The sequence below is a fragment of the Crocuta crocuta genome, unplaced genomic scaffold (assembly GCF_008692635.1).
Source record: "Crocuta crocuta isolate KB4526 unplaced genomic scaffold, BGI_CrCroc_1.0 scaffold290, whole genome shotgun sequence".
NCBI lineage: Eukaryota > Metazoa > Chordata > Mammalia > Carnivora > Hyaenidae > Crocuta > Crocuta crocuta.
This window is the reverse complement of record NW_027527429.1, coordinates 7,674,288-7,690,653: the sequence shown is the minus strand read 5'-3', so window position 1 is coordinate 7,690,653 and position 16,366 is coordinate 7,674,288. Positions and strand designations below refer to the sequence as shown.

General features: G+C 46.5%; 1 non-coding gene and 1 pseudogene across 1 annotated transcript; one reads left to right on the top strand and one right to left on the bottom strand.

Annotated features, from left to right (window-relative positions):
* The first annotated feature begins 9,152 nt into the window (after nt 1-9,152).
* LOC144227490 (U6 spliceosomal RNA) lies at nt 9,153-9,260 on the top strand. The gene has a single exon (XR_013333941.1). It is a non-coding gene; the product is annotated as a U6 spliceosomal RNA (small nuclear RNA).
* Nucleotides 9,261-15,238: 5,978 nt separating this feature from the next.
* Nucleotides 15,239-16,366, bottom strand: part of LOC144227001 (pre-B-cell leukemia transcription factor 2 pseudogene) — a 6,693-nt pseudogene continuing 5,565 nt past the window's right edge.

Sequence of the window (16,366 nt, the reverse complement as noted above, 5' to 3'; positions counted from 1 at the left end):
ATGGATTTCTTGTTGAGGAGACCTCTGATCTCCAACTCCTTGATCGTTTCAGTCTTTATCTGCCGTCGTCTTTATGTTACAGTTGGCACTGCTGAGCCCACTTATTTAAGCGTTCTCTCCGTGTTCATGGCCTGTCTCTAGATTTGCCCTGTGCTCCCTGCCCCCCTGCCTGTTCCAGATTTTTTTCAGGAGCATCCCTTCCTTTGGTCTTAGTTGTAGGTGTTTGCTAGGCTTCCATGGTGACCTTCTTATTTTACTTCTGTACGTTCCCCATAGGTTCTGTGACCCATTCCCATGGTTCCATATCTAGTCATAACCCCCAAATCTGCCGCCACTCATTCTGCCGGCCGTGCGCCTCTGTGCGCGCTGCGCTCCAGCTCTCCTCGGGCAGTAAAGGGTGCCTGCCATTTGCCAAGTGCACTGTTTTGTAGGACTGACAGAATAGCACGGACTGGGGGCTAAAAGAACAGAAATTTACTCCCTCACAGTTCTGGAGGCTGGAAGCCGAAGATGAAGGTGTTGGCAAACTTGATGCCTCCTGAGGCCTCTCCCTTCAGCCCGCAGGCGGGCCCCTTCTCACCATGGCCTCACGTGGCCTTTCCTCGGTGCCTGTATATCCCTGCTGTCTCTGTCTCTTATAAGGACACAAGTCCTATTGGATTAGGGCCCCACTTTTATGACTTCATTTAACCTCAGTTACCTCTTTAAAGCCTGTCCCCAAGTTCAGTCACATTGGGGTTAGGGCTTCAACACAGATTTGGGGAGAACGTAAATTTCGGCCTCTCGGTCATTCCGTCTGTGGCAGCAGCCTCTCCTGCTGTCAGTGCGGCCTCCCGCTGCCTCCCTCATCGTCTTGCAAGTAGTCCCTGTTGCAGACTACACGGGGTCCCCTTTATAAAGTCCAGGTTTTAGTCTGGTCTTCAGAGGCCCCGTCATGCTGTGGACCCTGACCCTGGCATGTGCCTCCCCCCATACGCTCCAGTCTTCCTAGACTTCTGTGGTTCGGAAAGCACCATGCCCATCTGCACCGTGGGGCCTCTTCACCTTTGTGCTGTTTTCTCTGCCCGAGTCTCCTCCCTCCCCTGCCCCCGTGCACCTGGCAGACACTCATCCACAAAAGCTCCCCTTGCCAGGGAGAATCCCCAGGCGCACCTTTTGGTACCCTACACCCTTTTTGGTGTTCCCACCTGTATCTTGCATTACAGTCCTGGTGATTGATTTGCACCCCCACCCCCACCCCCGACCATGAGCTTCTTCAGAGCAGGGGCTATGCTCCCTTCTCATGCCTCCCTCGTTCAGTTCGTGGTGCCCAGAATGCTTGTGCTACAGAAACTGGCGGAGGCACAGCACGGGGCAGGTGCGGGTGGAGGGGCTGCTGCGCTTACCCGGGCTCCGGAAGGCTGAGTCACACTGCGCTGTCATGGGGTGCTAGCTGAGTGGCATCCTGCTGCTGCCCGAAGCACTCAGTAGGATCTTGGCTCCCAGCGTGCAGGCCTGAGTCAGTCTCGGCTTGTCCAGGTGGGGCAGCCAGCACCTATGTTCTGGGGGCTGGGGTGAGCACTTTTCAGGGGTGGCACACTGGGTCCTCCCAGCAACTGCAAGGTGAGCATGATTGTGACCCTGGTTTCAGTCCTGAGGAAGGAGCTCCGAGTTACCACGTGGCAGGGCTGGGGTTTACATATCCAGATCTGACACTCAGACGACATCTGAAGTTAAGGCATGGTTGTACCTCCGGGAGGCTGGGGGAGGCCAGCCTTGGGCCCCGGACTGGGTGTGCGCAGACAGCAAAGGGGCTCTTGCTCTCCTGGGCTTAAGGACACAAGTCATATTGTGTCTGTTCACATTGTTCTGTAACTTTTTTTTTTTTAATGCATTGTAAACATCTTTCCATTTTGTGGTGATTTTAAAGTATGTCTACAAATATCTTTGCTACTCCTCCCACAAAAGGTTGAGCCTGATTTTCCTCCTCTCGAAAATGGGCCCGTCTCAGTGACACACTGCTGTTGAATGGACTGTGGCAGAAGCGATGCAGAGTGTCATCTGAGGCGAGATTAGAAGCTTCCCCCCAGCTCCTCCTTGGGATGCATGCCTTGGAATCCCTCGGCTTTGCTGATGCTGCCCTGCTGGAGAGCATCTGCAGGGGCAGGAGGGGGAGGGGAGAAGGGGGAGAGAGATGCCAAGACATCTGCACAGCACAGGTGCTACCGGAGAAGGAGCAAGCCTCCAGGTAATTCCAGGCCTCGCTTTTGAGGCTGGTGCCAAATGGAGCAGAGCCCGGCTCTCCCTGCCCAGCCCTCACAGATTGCAGACGGGTGAGGAAAATACGGTACAGATCTTTCTTGACTTACGATGAGGTTATACCCTGTTACAATGGGTAAACCCATTGTAAGTTGAAAATATAAATTGAAAATGCATTTAAAATACCTAACCTACCAAACATCATAGCTTAGCCAAGTGTACCTTGAACGTGCTAAGGACACTCAACGTTAGCTACAGTTGGGCAAAGTCATCTGACACAAAGCCTGTTTTATAATAAAGTGTTGACTATGTCATGTAATTCACTGAATACATAGTGAAAGGGACAAACATAAGGTTTGTATACATCAGTTGTTGGCTCTTCTGATCCGGTGGCTGACTGGGACCTGCAGCTCACCGCTGCTGCTTGGCATTATGTGCTTGGCTGCACATCACTAGCCTGGGAAAAGATCCAAATTAAAAATTTGAAATACGCTTCCACTGAACGTGTGTTGTTTTTGCACCATTATAAAATAAAAAAATCCCAAGTTGAACTATCGTTTATCGGGTACTGTCTATAAATGCTGCCATTGTTCAGGCTTCAAGCTTGGGAGTGACTTGTTACTCAGCATTAGCTAACTGGAATAGATGTCAGCAAGAACAGTGCTATGCCCTACTTTTGAATTCCATGATGTAAACGTATCAGTTTGTATGCCATTGGACAACTCATCACGCAGTGCTTATGTGAATAGTATTCCTATTCAGGTAGAGTTTTACAGGTATATAACACAGATATCAGCCCTTTGTCTTCGACGATTGTCCCCTTCACCTAGCATTTGGGGTTGGTGGGTTGCTGTCTCCTATCCACCTGGGTCAGTTCCTCCATGCAGTAACCGCGGCTCCTCCATTCTGATTTGGCTCCCCTGGGCCTCAACTCCGTTCTACCCTATGGAACTCCTGGCCTGCCTTCATCCATGTGGTACTGTTCTCCTTGGGCTAGTACCTCTTCTTTAGACATTCAGNCAGCCCTTTGTCTTCGACGATTGTCCCCTTCACCTAGCATTTGGGGTTGGTGGGTTGCTGTCTCCTATCCACCTGGGTCAGTTCCTCCATGCAGTAACCGCGGCCCTCCATTCTGATTTGGCTCCCCTGGGCCTCAGCTCCGTTCTACCCTATGGAACTCCTGGCCTGCCTTCATCCACGTGGTACTGTTCTCCTTGGGCTAGTACCTCTTCTTTAGACATTCAATGATCCCCTCTTTTTCCTCATCCCTCTGTGGAGAACTTGGCCTTGCCTACTTGGGTGCAGTGCTGAGGCCTCTAAATCTTGGCTGTTCTCTCCCTGCCTCTCAAGGAAAAATACAGATTCTCAGCAGTAAGGAAGACTACTAACAACTAACAGTGATTGAGTAACTTTTCTGTTCACTTGGTTTGGCGCTTTACATGGATCAGATAATTCGGTTCTGACTTTAACCTTTGGAAGCATGCATCATTTTTTTTTTTTTAAGATGATGAAACTGAAGGTCAGAAAGGTGACACGACCCAAGGTCATATAGCTAGAAAATGGTGCAGTCTCTGCTCTCAGCAGCTCTGTAGAACTGCCTCCCTGGGTCTCTGTTAAAAGAATTCCCTAAACTCAACACAATTCCAGGGTAGGTGGCATTTGTCATTGCTAAAGAGCAGCGCGTCACCTTTATTCACCCTCTTGCTTCCAGACTGCACCTCATGCCCATAGATTCATTCACTCTACAAGTATTGTTTGTCTGCGGTGTGTCAGGCACCTTCTAAGCGCTGTGAAGGAATCAGAGGACTCCTCTGACTTCGCAGAGCTTGTGTTCTTGTGGGGAGATAGACAGTAAAGGAGTAGAATCGGTAAAAACCAGCCTCATTACTGTGAGTGTGGGGAAAGGTTTCACTCAACGAAGACAGCCTCTGGGGGGTCAGCTTCAAAGGAACCACAGGCTTGGTTCTAATTCTGTTGTCTGTTGTGGGGGGCGGCATTTAAATTTGAAATGGTTTTCTGGTTCGCTTCCAAGAGAAGAATGAGGGCATCTTGCCTGGGAATGTGGCAGTATGAAGGCTGGGTCCTCTGGTTAGTTTCTTCACTCAATTGTCTGATAACTTCCTTAGGAGAAATTCCTAGAGGTGGAATGTTTGAGATTCAGAGTAGCTGGACTTTTTAAGGTCATTGTTTCATAGAACCAAATACCCCCAGAAGGCCTTCTTGACTTATACTGTGTTCAGCTGTGCAAGCCAGAGCTTCACCACAGGGTGCCAGGGTGCCCGAGCCCTGGTGGTTTCAGAGGGTGCCCTGCTGGGGTTGAGTACTTTCTGTGTGTGCCTTGCGTGACAAGCCCTGAACAGCTCTAGACCCTGCCATTGTTTTCCATTATAGCCAATGTGATTAAGGGGCAATAGTATCTCTTTGATGTTATAGTTGGAATTTCTTTAATTACCAATGAAGGTAAATATGTTTCATATGTTGATTATCCCATTGCATTTCTTCTTTTGTGACTTTCTTCTTCTTGTCCCTTACTCCTTTCTCCACTGGGGCCATTGCTTTTTTAGGATTTCTAGGTACTACCTAGAAGTCACCAGCAGAGGGCAGCAGTGCACCAGGGTGCCGAAGAAAGCTTGGAGCCTGAATCTTAGCAGTGTTATTTCTGACAGTCAGAGCCTGGGTCCTGTGGTGTTAGCATCAATGGGTTCAGGGGGAACTTAGAACAAACAAGATGGTTACTTTCCTATCCAGAGTGAATTATTTGTCTGAAGGTCTATGGGTGGGTTTGAAATAAGATGACTTTGAAAGGCCACGACTCTAGGTCCCAGAGTGGTAAATGAAGTCTGTCTGGTAGGAGACATCCTTAGGCGGAAAGCACTGTCACTGTGGCACCGTGAGTCCCAGGTTGTTGCCAGAGTAAGGGTGTGCATGTGCACACATGCATGCACAAATGTCCACCCCAGCCTCCAGAAAGGTAGCTGGAGGTACACTTCCATGTATGCCAGGCTCTCTTTTTGAGCTGTCTTGTTCTCAGTCTCACTGAGAAACTGAAGCAGCATACTAGGCACGGCCTGGTGACGACTGTGGAAAGTGGAATTGTGAAGGGCAGGGGACTTGTGAATGTTGCCCCAGGAACTAGATGAGCCTCAGGGAGGTAGGAAGCCCTGAAATCATATGCAGAATTATCTATGCACCTGCATGTCTTCTTTTGAAAAACACTTAACTTTGAGATAATTATAGATTCTTCTGTAGAAATAGTTGCAAAAAGAGTAGAGGCCCCCATGTACCTTTCACCCAGTTGCCCCCAGTACTGACATCTCCCATAACTTTAGCACAATATCTAAACTAGGAAATGGACATTGGTGCAATCCAGGCCTTATTCGTATGCTATGACCTTTACGTGCATTCATGTGTGTGCATGGCATTGCTGAGCTACGTGAACAGTCCTAGACTCCGTCTTTTGGATTTCTTATTTTGTGCAATAAGTATGCTCGTATTTGTTTAAGTCAAATGTCAGTAGCACTTTCTGTTACTTTCAGCCATAACGTTCCTAACATACACCCCGTTGCAAGGAGCAGAAAATCTGTTGCAAACTGGCTCAATTTAAAAAAAAAAAAGAAGGGGTGCCTGGGTGGCTCAGTCAGTTGAGCATCCAACTCTGTTTTTTTTTTGTTTTTTTTTTTTAAGTTTTTATTTATTTTTGAGACAGAGAGCAGGGAAGGGGCAGAGAGAGAGAGGGAGACACAGAATTCAAAGTAGGCTCCAGGCTCTGAGCTGTCAGCACAGAGACTGATGCGGGGCTCAAACTCACAAACTGCGGGATCATGACCTGAGCCAAAGTCGGATGCTTAACCAACTGAGTCACCCAGGCGTCCCAAGCATCTGACTCTTGATTCCGGCTCAGGTCATGATCTCAGTGTTGTGGGATCGAACCCTGAGTTGGGCTCTGTGTTGAGCGTGGAGTCTGAGATTCATTCTCATGCGCGCGCGCGCTCTCTCTCTCTCTCCCCCCCTCCCTCTCCCTCTCTCTCCCCCCCNCCCTCCCCCGTCTCTCTCTCCCCTCCATGTCCCTCTTCCCCACTCTCATGCTCTGTCTTTCTAAAAAAAAGGAAGGGGAGGGATATTGGTTCATGTATACAATCCAGAGGAATGACTGAACTGACCCCAGAAGTTCAGAATGTCATCAGAAATCTTGCTCCATTTCACTGGAATGTCCACGGCCCTGCATACTTTTGAGTTCTGGCTTTATTCTCAGGCACCTTCCCTCAAGATCAACAGAAGCTGCGGCAGTCCTGGACCTTTCATCCTCACTGCACATGACACAGACGTGAGGGACCGGGGGAATTTCATCATTCCCTACAGGAGTTGTAAGGCTCATTCTAACTGGACCAGCTTCAGTGCCTATCCCTCAACCAATCACGGGCCCAGGGGAATGACATTCACTGATGGGCTTGTGCCTGGACTCCTAACTGCTCCTTGAACACCTGGAGATAGGGATATTTTATTGGTTTGACCACATGGGAAATGGGAGGGGTCTGAAAAGAATTGAGGTGCTACTGCGAGACAGAGGAGAAATAAATGCTGGACAGTAAACCATAGGGGCCCATTACCTCCAGCATGGGGCAGTCCTCTCTGGTCAGATCAGCTGTGACGGGGAGGACAGGATCGTACAGGTCAGACATGTCTACTGGGATGGGGATGCAGTTCTTGCATGAAGGGAGATGACCACTGGACAGATCCCCTAGGAGGTTTCCACCACCATAGTGGTCCATGCCTCCAAGTCCCTGTTCTGCAGGTCTCCACGTGCCTCAGGATTTTAAGCTGGTTGTGGCACCTCTTGCCGTCTCCACAGGCCTAGTACAGGTCAGCCGGAGCCCGGCGGGCCACTTAGGCGATGCTGTGGTTGGACAGGGCCTTGGGTTTCAGCTGCATGTGCTCGGCAGGCTTAGAATGTGTTTAGATAGGAGCCCTCCTCTCCCTGCCCCACCCCCTCTACACCACGTTCACTGGACAGCTGCTCTGGCTGGGCTCTTCCCTAACCGCACCATGAAGCCCACCCAGTCCAGATGGGCACAGAGGTCATTAGAGAGAGACTCCTGTGACAAGGTGGCTTCTAGTGCCTCTCAATACTTGGGCTTATGGGAAAGCTCAACATTTCCCAAAGTGCGCTATTTTGTGCGATGGTGTTATGTGACATGTGCATCAGTTTTTTTTAACATTCCTCTTTAAATAATCTTTTTACTTAATTTTTTTAAAATAGAGATAAAGAAACAAAGAGCTTAATGAGGCATAAGGCAAATACCCCACATGCTTTCGTAACCCAAGAGGTGGAATGTTGCAGCCACCCCAGAAGTGCCTCCACGTCCCCTGTCCATGTCCCCCTGTCCAAGTCACAGTCACACGCCCCTCCAGGAGTAACCACTACCTGGCTTCTATAGTAATCACTTCCTGTGTTTCTTTATGGTCCTAATATCCAAGTGTGCATCTCTAGAAATGATGGCTCCATCTTGACCGCTTTTAAAAATACATCTTTACCTCCTTTTCATCTTTAGAGTCTTCTCTCATCTTTCTCCTTTCATTTTGTCTGTTGAATCCAGGTCGTTTGACTGTAGCGTTTCCCACAGTCTGGGGTTTGTTTGCTGCCCACTCATGGGACATTTCAACGTGCTCCATTGCCCTTTGCCTTTGTCTCTCATCGTCAGCTGGATCGCGAAGCTTGATCAGACTCAGCTTCTGTCTTTTTGGCAATACTCTAGGTGGTGACATGTCCCTTCATCAGGGGCCACACAATGTCAGGCTGTCTCTCCTTTGGTGGTGCTTATAGCTATGGATATTCGGTCCCTAGATCCATGAATTCCCTGGAGGGGTCCAAAATGGTGACATACATGGTTTTCACTGCGGTATGATTCACATTTTATTGCTTATTAATTTTGTCATTCCACACAATTTATAAGTAAATAGGCTTTGAGGAAATATCTTGAGAGTGTTAAACAGATGATGGCAGTGCTGATGAGACTGTCCCCGTGTTTTACATGAGGTAATGAGGAGAACCACAGCTGCCACCACTTCAGAATGATATTTTAATTCCATCATTTCATTTTCATGTATTTGCTGGAATTCTTTATAAACAGATGCTTCCTTTCATCTACCATGAGGTTACCCAGTGGTATAGCTCATGTAGAAGAGGCAGGATAAATGCCTTTAGTCCTTATATTTATCAGTTTGCAAAATAATAAACTGGCTTCTTATCCTCTGGAGGTGACTGGTTCAGGTTTTCAATATCATTATGAGCTCACGGATTTAAATAAATTTGGTGAGTTTCCATTTGTTGCAATCCTTACTTTGTTCGAAGCTCAAATTGTCCTGTCTTTGGCCAGTGGGGGGGAACCCTTGTGAATTGGCTTCTGTGTTCTTTTGACACTACCCTAGTCTACATAGAGCCTATGTATGATGGCTTGTGTGTATCATTTGTGTCAAGATGTTCCCGACTTCTTTTGTGTTTTCTCTTCTGACCTGCAGTCAGCCATTTCTCCACGCAGCTCTGACTTTTAGCGGGAAATGGCATTTTATGAACACAGGGATGCTAGTTGCTACGAATTGGTCATTGTTCTCAGGCCTTTTCAATGGACAGAGCTATTCGATATAGATTAAATGGTAGATTAAAAACCTCATAAGTTCATACTGTTTTTCCAATTAAATTTTAGGACTATAGATTTTTTATTTAATCTTTTAAAAAATTACAGCTGTCTCTTCTTTCTTCCACACTGAGAATCCTGATTTTTAGGACACAGGGGATGATAGTTAAAGTAGCTTGTAATTACTCATTTGTTTTAGGCTACATTACACACACAACAGGGAATATCAATACTAATGCTGCTACCACCAGAATAATAACTGAGAAGACTTTGAAAGTTCTCGTGCTCACTCTGGCAGCACATATGCTACAATTGGAACGATGCAGACCAGATTAGCATGGCCCCTGCACAAGGGTGACATACAAAATTTGTGAAGCGTTCCATATTTAAAAAAAAGTTCTCACCCTAATTTTTATAGCTCTTCTGTATTTAAAAGCCTTTTTAATGTTTATTTTTGAGAGAGAGAGAAAGAGAGAGATGGAGTGTGAGTGGAGGAGGGACACAAAGGGAAACACAGAATCCGAAGCAGGCTCCAGGCTCTGAGCTGTCAGTACAGAACACAACATGGGGCTCGAACTCACAAACTTTGAGATCATGACCTGAGCTGAAGTTGGATGCTTAACTGACTGGGCCACCAAGGCCCCCCCTGTATTTTTTAATAAAATATTTATTTATTTATTTTGAGAAAGAATGTAAGTGGGGAAGGGGTAGAGAGAGGGAGAGAGAGAATCCCAATCAGGCTCCATGCTAAGTGTGGTATGCAGGGCTCAATCCTACAATCCTGGGATCATGACCTGAGACAAAATCAAGGGTCTGGACACTTAAACGACTGAGCCACCCAGGCGCCCCTAGCTGTTCTGTATTTATATCAATAGAGCTTATTGCTTTCATATACCAGTTTCTCTGCCTTTTAAATATCATACAGTTTTGGTTCTACAATTAATTATGTATTCAGTGCTTTCTGCTAGTTCTTCTGATAAAGCTAGTAATTTTGGCAGTCTCAGGCTTGTGCTTTAGTAAATTTCTATGTTTTTTTTTCACTTCCATGATTAAAGATCTCCCTCCCCCCGCACCACACCTCTTAATATCCAGTAAATTTACTAATATGTCTTGGTGTTGCTCATTCTGAGTCAGTTTTCTCAAGCATATTGTATTCTTATATATATATAGGCACTAATTATTAACCTATTATGTCACAGCTTCCAAAACCATCTTCACTGTGGGCTCTGCAATAACGGAGCTAAACCGGATAGCTAGTTCTCCTTTGTGAGCTGGCCCAGTGCTAAACTTTGTCAGTAGAGGGCGCTGTAGGGGCACCAGAAGAAGATTCTAGTATGCCTCTTGCCCCAGGCTCACGCAGTGTCCGCCCCGCTGGCAGGCCACAGCACAGGGCGCCACCAATGGAAAGCTTCCCTTGGCATCCCCTTGTGGTTTCAGCTTCAGCAAATCTCTCCCCCATCCAGTGAGTCACAGCTGTGTCTCCTACCAAGGTCTTGGTACCAACCCTGAGGAAGGAGGCCCTTTTCTTGGTTCCTCAGTCTTAGCCCTGGGTGTAGAGCCTTCTCCCTTTATCTACTACTTCTGTGTTCTCTAAAGTTTCTTTTACTCTTTACTGGCCGTTCCTCCATTATTCCAGCCTCCTGGTATAGTTAGTAATCCTTTATATGAAACTCTTCCTATTCAGATTCCTTTGTGGTTTCTTTTTTTCTTTCATTTTTAACTTTTTTTAATGTTTATTCATTTTTGAGAGAGAGACAGAGCACGAGCAAGGGTGGAGGGGCAGAGAGAGAGGGAGACACAGAATCTGCTGCAGGCTCCAGGCTCTGAGCTGTCATCACAGAGCTGGATTCAGGGCTCAAACTCATGAACCACGAGATCATGACCTGGGCTGAAGTCAGACGCCCAATTGAGCCACCCAGGCATCCCCCCTTTGTGGTTTCTTTCTTCTAAATGGGTCCTGACTAATGCGATGTAATATCAAATCTCTGCCCCCCCTTTATTTTTAATTAATTTTAATTTTTATTATTTTCAGTATTCTCCTGTTATGGCTTTCATTTTCAGGGACTTCTTTGTGTCCTTTGTGTCCTTTGTGTACAGGGACTCCTTTGCCGTTTTCTCTTGAATTCCTTTATGTGTGCTTTTCTTTTCTGATTTAAAAAATTTCCTCTTCTCTTCCCGTGAGCAACCTGAGGTGATCTCTGAAAAATGGTTCGCTATTCACTTGACCCAGAAAACCCGACAAAATCATGCAAATCAAGAGATTCAAATCTTCGTGTTCACTTTAAGAACACACGTGAAACTGCCCAGGCCATNTTTTTTTAATGTTTATTCATTTTTGAGAGAGAGACAGAGCACGAGCAAGGGTGGAGGGGCAGAGAGAGAGGGAGACACAGAATCTGCTGCAGGCTCCAGGCTCTGAGCTGTCATCACAGAGCTGGATTCAGGGCTCAAACTCATGAACCACGAGATCATGACCTGGGCTGAAGTCAGACGCCCAATTGAGCCACCCAGGCATCCCCCCTTTGTGGTTTCTTTCTTCTAAATGGGTCCTGACTAATGCGATGTAATATCAAATCTCTGCCCCCCCTTTATTTTTAATTAATTTTAATTTTTATTATTTTCAGTATTCTCCTGTTATGGCTTTCATTTTCAGGGACTTCTTTGTGTCCTTTGTGTCCTTTGTGTACAGGGACTCCTTTGCCGTTTTCTCTTGAATTCCTTTATGTGTGCTTTTCTTTTCTGATTTAAAAAATTTCCTCTTCTCTTCCCGTGAGCAACCTGAGGTGATCTCTGAAAAATGGTTCGCTATTCACTTGACCCAGAAAACCCGACAAAATCATGCAAATCAAGAGATTCAAATCTTCGTGTTCACTTTAAGAACACACGTGAAACTGCCCAGGCCATCAAGGGTATGCATATCTGAAAAGCCACCAAGCATTTTAAAGATGTCACTTTGCAGAAGCAATGTGTGCCATTCCGACGCTACAGTGGTGGAGTTGGTAGGTGTGTCCAGGCCAAACAGTGGGGCTGGACACAGGGTCGGTGGCCCAAAAAGTGCAGAATTTTTACTGCACATGCTTAAAAATGCAGAGAGTAATGCTGAACTTAAGGGTTTAGATGTAGCTTCTCTGGTCATTGAGCACATCCAGGTGAACAAAGCCCCCAAGATGCAGCGTAGAATTTACAGGGCTCGTGGTCGATTTAACCCATACGTGAGCTCTCCCTGCCACATTGAGATGATCCTCACTGAAAAAGAGCAGATTGTTCCTAAACCAGAAGAGGAAGTTGCACAGTAGAAAAAGATATCCCAGAAGAAGCTGAAGAAACAAAAACTTATGGCCCGGGAGTAAATTCTGCATAAAATACATGCAAATAAAAGTAAAAACAGAAAAAAAAATTCTTCCTTTTCACATTTTGTCTCATGAGACATCATCTTATTTGCTCTTGTATTTCTTCTAATTCAGACTTCATATCTGAAATTATTGTTTCTTTTATTTCCAAATCTATTCTAAGTGCTATCATCTCACTTCTGAGTTTTTCTAATTCTGACTTTTGTAATGTCTTTTTCTTGACTTGGGATATTTGGTATCATTTCACATTGTCTGTATGGATGATATTCTTATTATCTTTTTTTTCTTACAGATACTTTGGGTGGGATTTTTACATTGATACTTTGTGTTGCTCATTTTTTTTTTTAATGTGAAATTAGTTCTCTGAACTTTTGGAATGAAGCAGGTTGAGGAAGATTTCCTGACTTCTGTCATTTTAATATTGTGTTTTTTAAAAAGACTTATTAGAACTAATAAGCTCAACAAAGTTGCAGGATACAAGATTAATATTTAAAAGTCAGTTAAATTTCTATATACTTGTAATGCATAATCTGAAAAAGTAAGAAAACAATTTCGGGGCACCTGGGTGGCTCAGTCGGTTAAGTGTCTGACTTCAGTTCAGGTGATGATCTCACAGTTTCTGAGTTCAAGCCCTGAGTCAGGCTCTGTGCTGACAGCTCAGAGCCTGGAGCCTACTTCAGATTCTGTGTCTCCCTCTCTCTCAGCCCCTCCCCCTCTAGCACTCTCTCAAAAATAAACAAACATTGAAAAATTTAAAAAAATTAATTTACAGTAACACCAAAAGGAATGAAATGAATAACTTTGACAATGGAAGTGTAAAAATTACACTCTTAAAATTACAAAATGTTGAATTTAAAAATTCCAAATGGAAAGACATCCTATGTTTATGGATCAAAAAGCTTAATACTATTAAACTGGTAGTACTCCCCAAATTGATCTTAGACTCAATGCAATCTCTGTCAGAATTCCAGCTGGCTTCTTTGCAAAAATTGACCAACTAATCCTAAAATTCATATGGAAACTCAAGAGGCCTAGAACACCAAAAATATCTTGAAAAAGAAGAAATTTAGAGGACTTTACAATTTCAGAATTTACTAAACAAAAACAAAAACAGTGATTAAAAAACGTGGTAGTGGCATAAAGATAGACCCATTGATCAATGGAATAGATTTCAGACTCCATAAATAAACCTCACATTTGTAGTCAATCGATTTTTTTTAACTTTTTTTTTTAATGTTTTATTTATTTCTAGGAGGGAGAGAGAGAGAGAGAGACAGCGTGAGCAGGGGAGGGTCAGAGAGAGAGGGAGTCACAGACTGAAACAGGCTCCAGGCTCTGAGCTGGCAGTCAGCACAGAGCCCGACGCGGGGCTCGAACCCATGAACCGCGAGACCATGACCTAAGCGAAAGTCAGACGATTAACCGACTAAGCCACCCAGGCACCCCTGTAGTCAATCGATTTTTGACAAGAGTATCAAGACAATCCATGGGGGAAAGAATAGGCATTGTGTGTGTGTGTCTGTGTGTTTTGGTTTGTTTGTTTTGAAGATCTAATTGGCTTTATTAAGTGATCCATGAATCAAGCAGCATCCCATCCAGCAAGTAGAGAGGTACTCCCAGAAAAGGGTTTTTAGCAAATGGCACTGGGACAACTGGATATCCAGATGCAAAAAAATTGAAGTCGTGTATCTGTCTCACACTCGATACAAATTAGCCCCAAATAAATCTTAGACCTAATGTAAGAGCTAAAACCACAACATTCTTAGGAAAAAAATAGGGATAAATCTTGTCACCTTGGATGTGGTAATGGCTTCTTAGATAAGACACTAAAAGCATAAGAAACTAAGACAAAAAATAGGTAAATTGGACTTCACCAAAAGTAAATCTTTTGTGCTAAAGACACCAACAGGAAAGTCAAAAGACAGCCTACTGGGGCGCCTGGGTGGCTCAGTCGGTTAAGCATCCGACTTCGGCTCAGGTCATGATCTCACCGTTCGTGGGTTCGAGCCCCGTGTGGGGCTCTGTGCTGACAGCCGGCTCAGAGCCAGCAGCCTGCTTCAGATTCTTTGTCTCCCTCTCTCTCTGACCCTCCCCTGCTCATGCTGCTTCTGTCTCTCTCTCAGAAATAAATAAAACGTTTAAAAAAGAAAAATTAAAAAAATAGATTTACTTTAAAAAAAAAAGCCTACTGAATGGGAGAGATTATATATCTGATAAGGAACTGATATCTAGATTGAATACAGAACTCATAACTCAATAACAAAAAGGCAAAAAGCTGAATTGTGGTATAATAAGAAAGATACTTGGTACTTGTGTTTAGTTCCTGGCACAATGCTCCTAAAACACTTGGGATTTCCTGAGTGAAAAGTGTGACACGAGCGTCTTTTGTTCTATTGGGGTGACTCTTCATCCGCCTCTAGGTATCTTTTTTTTCCTAGTCCACCAAGCGATTCTATAGGTTTAAGATGAGCTGCATATGAGGTGATAAAGCCATTTGGAGGGGCAGGAGGTGGGGAGGCACAGGGTTCAGGGCCCATGTCCTCTATACTGAAGCTGTATCCCTACTTTTGGCATTTCTGGTCAGGCAGGGCTGGCCTCTCCATAGATCCCACAGCAGATAGGCAGATAAGGTTGGGGAGGGAGAGTGGGGGAGAGAAAGAGAGAGAAGCGGAATATGGTATGGGTGAGTGTGGGGGTGGGGAGCGGTACAGAAAGATGGGAAAGGGATCTGAACAATAGGATTCTGGGTATTTGTGAGAGAAAGAGAAGAGTAAGACTGAAAAAAAGGAAAAAATGGGAAAGACAGACCCCACTGTCCCCTTAGAGGAGCCCATTCTCCCTGCCACGTAGTCAGCACAGCACCCCCAGCACTGAGAGAGTCTGGCTGGGGAAGGGATGACCCCATTCGCCTTTCTCTGTCTTGTGCTCTCTTATGTCTGGGGTTTGCCCCTTGGATGCCTGTGTCCTCTTCAAGAGTCGCCTTGTGAGCCCCCACTCCTGTGGCCCTGAGGGGCAAGATCAGTTGGAAGTGTCAGAGTGAATGCTCCCTGGTCCCTCAGTCAGGGACATCAGTGAGGATGGGCTTACAGCCTCCTGCCAGCAACCGTTTGCCCTCCCTTCCTGAGGGCTGCACATCTGGCCTCCCCCAAGGTTATCCCCGTGGTCCCCTGGTCCCACTGAGTGTCCAAGTGATTCCACTGGGAAGCAGGGTAGGCATCTCCATTGAGCCCAGGCATCCCCAGAAACATGTCTCCGGAGCCTGAAAGATTGAAAGAGCCACCAGAGCCTGCAGAGGAAGGGGTGTCCGGGAGCTGGTGCTGCTGTGCCCCACCCACCCCCCGGATGACCGACACGGAGTCTTGACATCATAGATATCTGCCTCTTATTGGAATTTAACAGTATTGTTCTTATACCGAATCCGCTTGGTGCCAAACCAGTTGGAGACACGAGAGATTTGCACACTTCTTGGCAAGCTCCTCCTTCGCCTCCTCACTAGGCTCCGGGTTACTCGGATGCTAGTAGAAATACTCACGACCTCCGTGGCCTGTGTGCTGAAGTTGCGGCCTTTTCGTCTGGCGTCCAAGAAGCAGGAACGCAGGGTCGTGACACCCTCACAGGTGCTCTGCCTGAGTTGCATCTGGAAGGCACCGAACTCTCCACGGATGGCATGCGCTCCATCTCCTTGGGTGCAGGCCCAGTGCGGCTCTGTTCCCGCAGCAGGCTTGTGACATGGGGTGTGAACTGTCACGTGCCTGGCACATGTCTCCAGCCCCGAGTGGTAGATGTGGCGGATCTGAACAGGTTTGCTGTGACAGCCCAGTTGTCGGGGGACACGCCGCCCCCGGAGGCATCCTTGGTTTCACACAGGACGCCAATGAGAGCAGGCTTCACACGGTGACAGTCAAGGGCGTGTTTCTGGGCCTAGGCCTCATCCAGGCTCTGGTCGGTGATGGTCATCATCTGCTGCAGAATGTCCCGGATGTCTTGCTTCCCTCAGCCTCCCGGGGCCCTTCTCCCCCCTCCCACCCCCCACCCGGGTCTGGGTCTCCACCACTGGGGGGCTCACCAGGGCCCTCAGGCTCCTCACCCACCAATCCCAGGCACCCCTAGCCCCCTTCCTGCTCCACCCCTGCCCCCTCGCCTGGT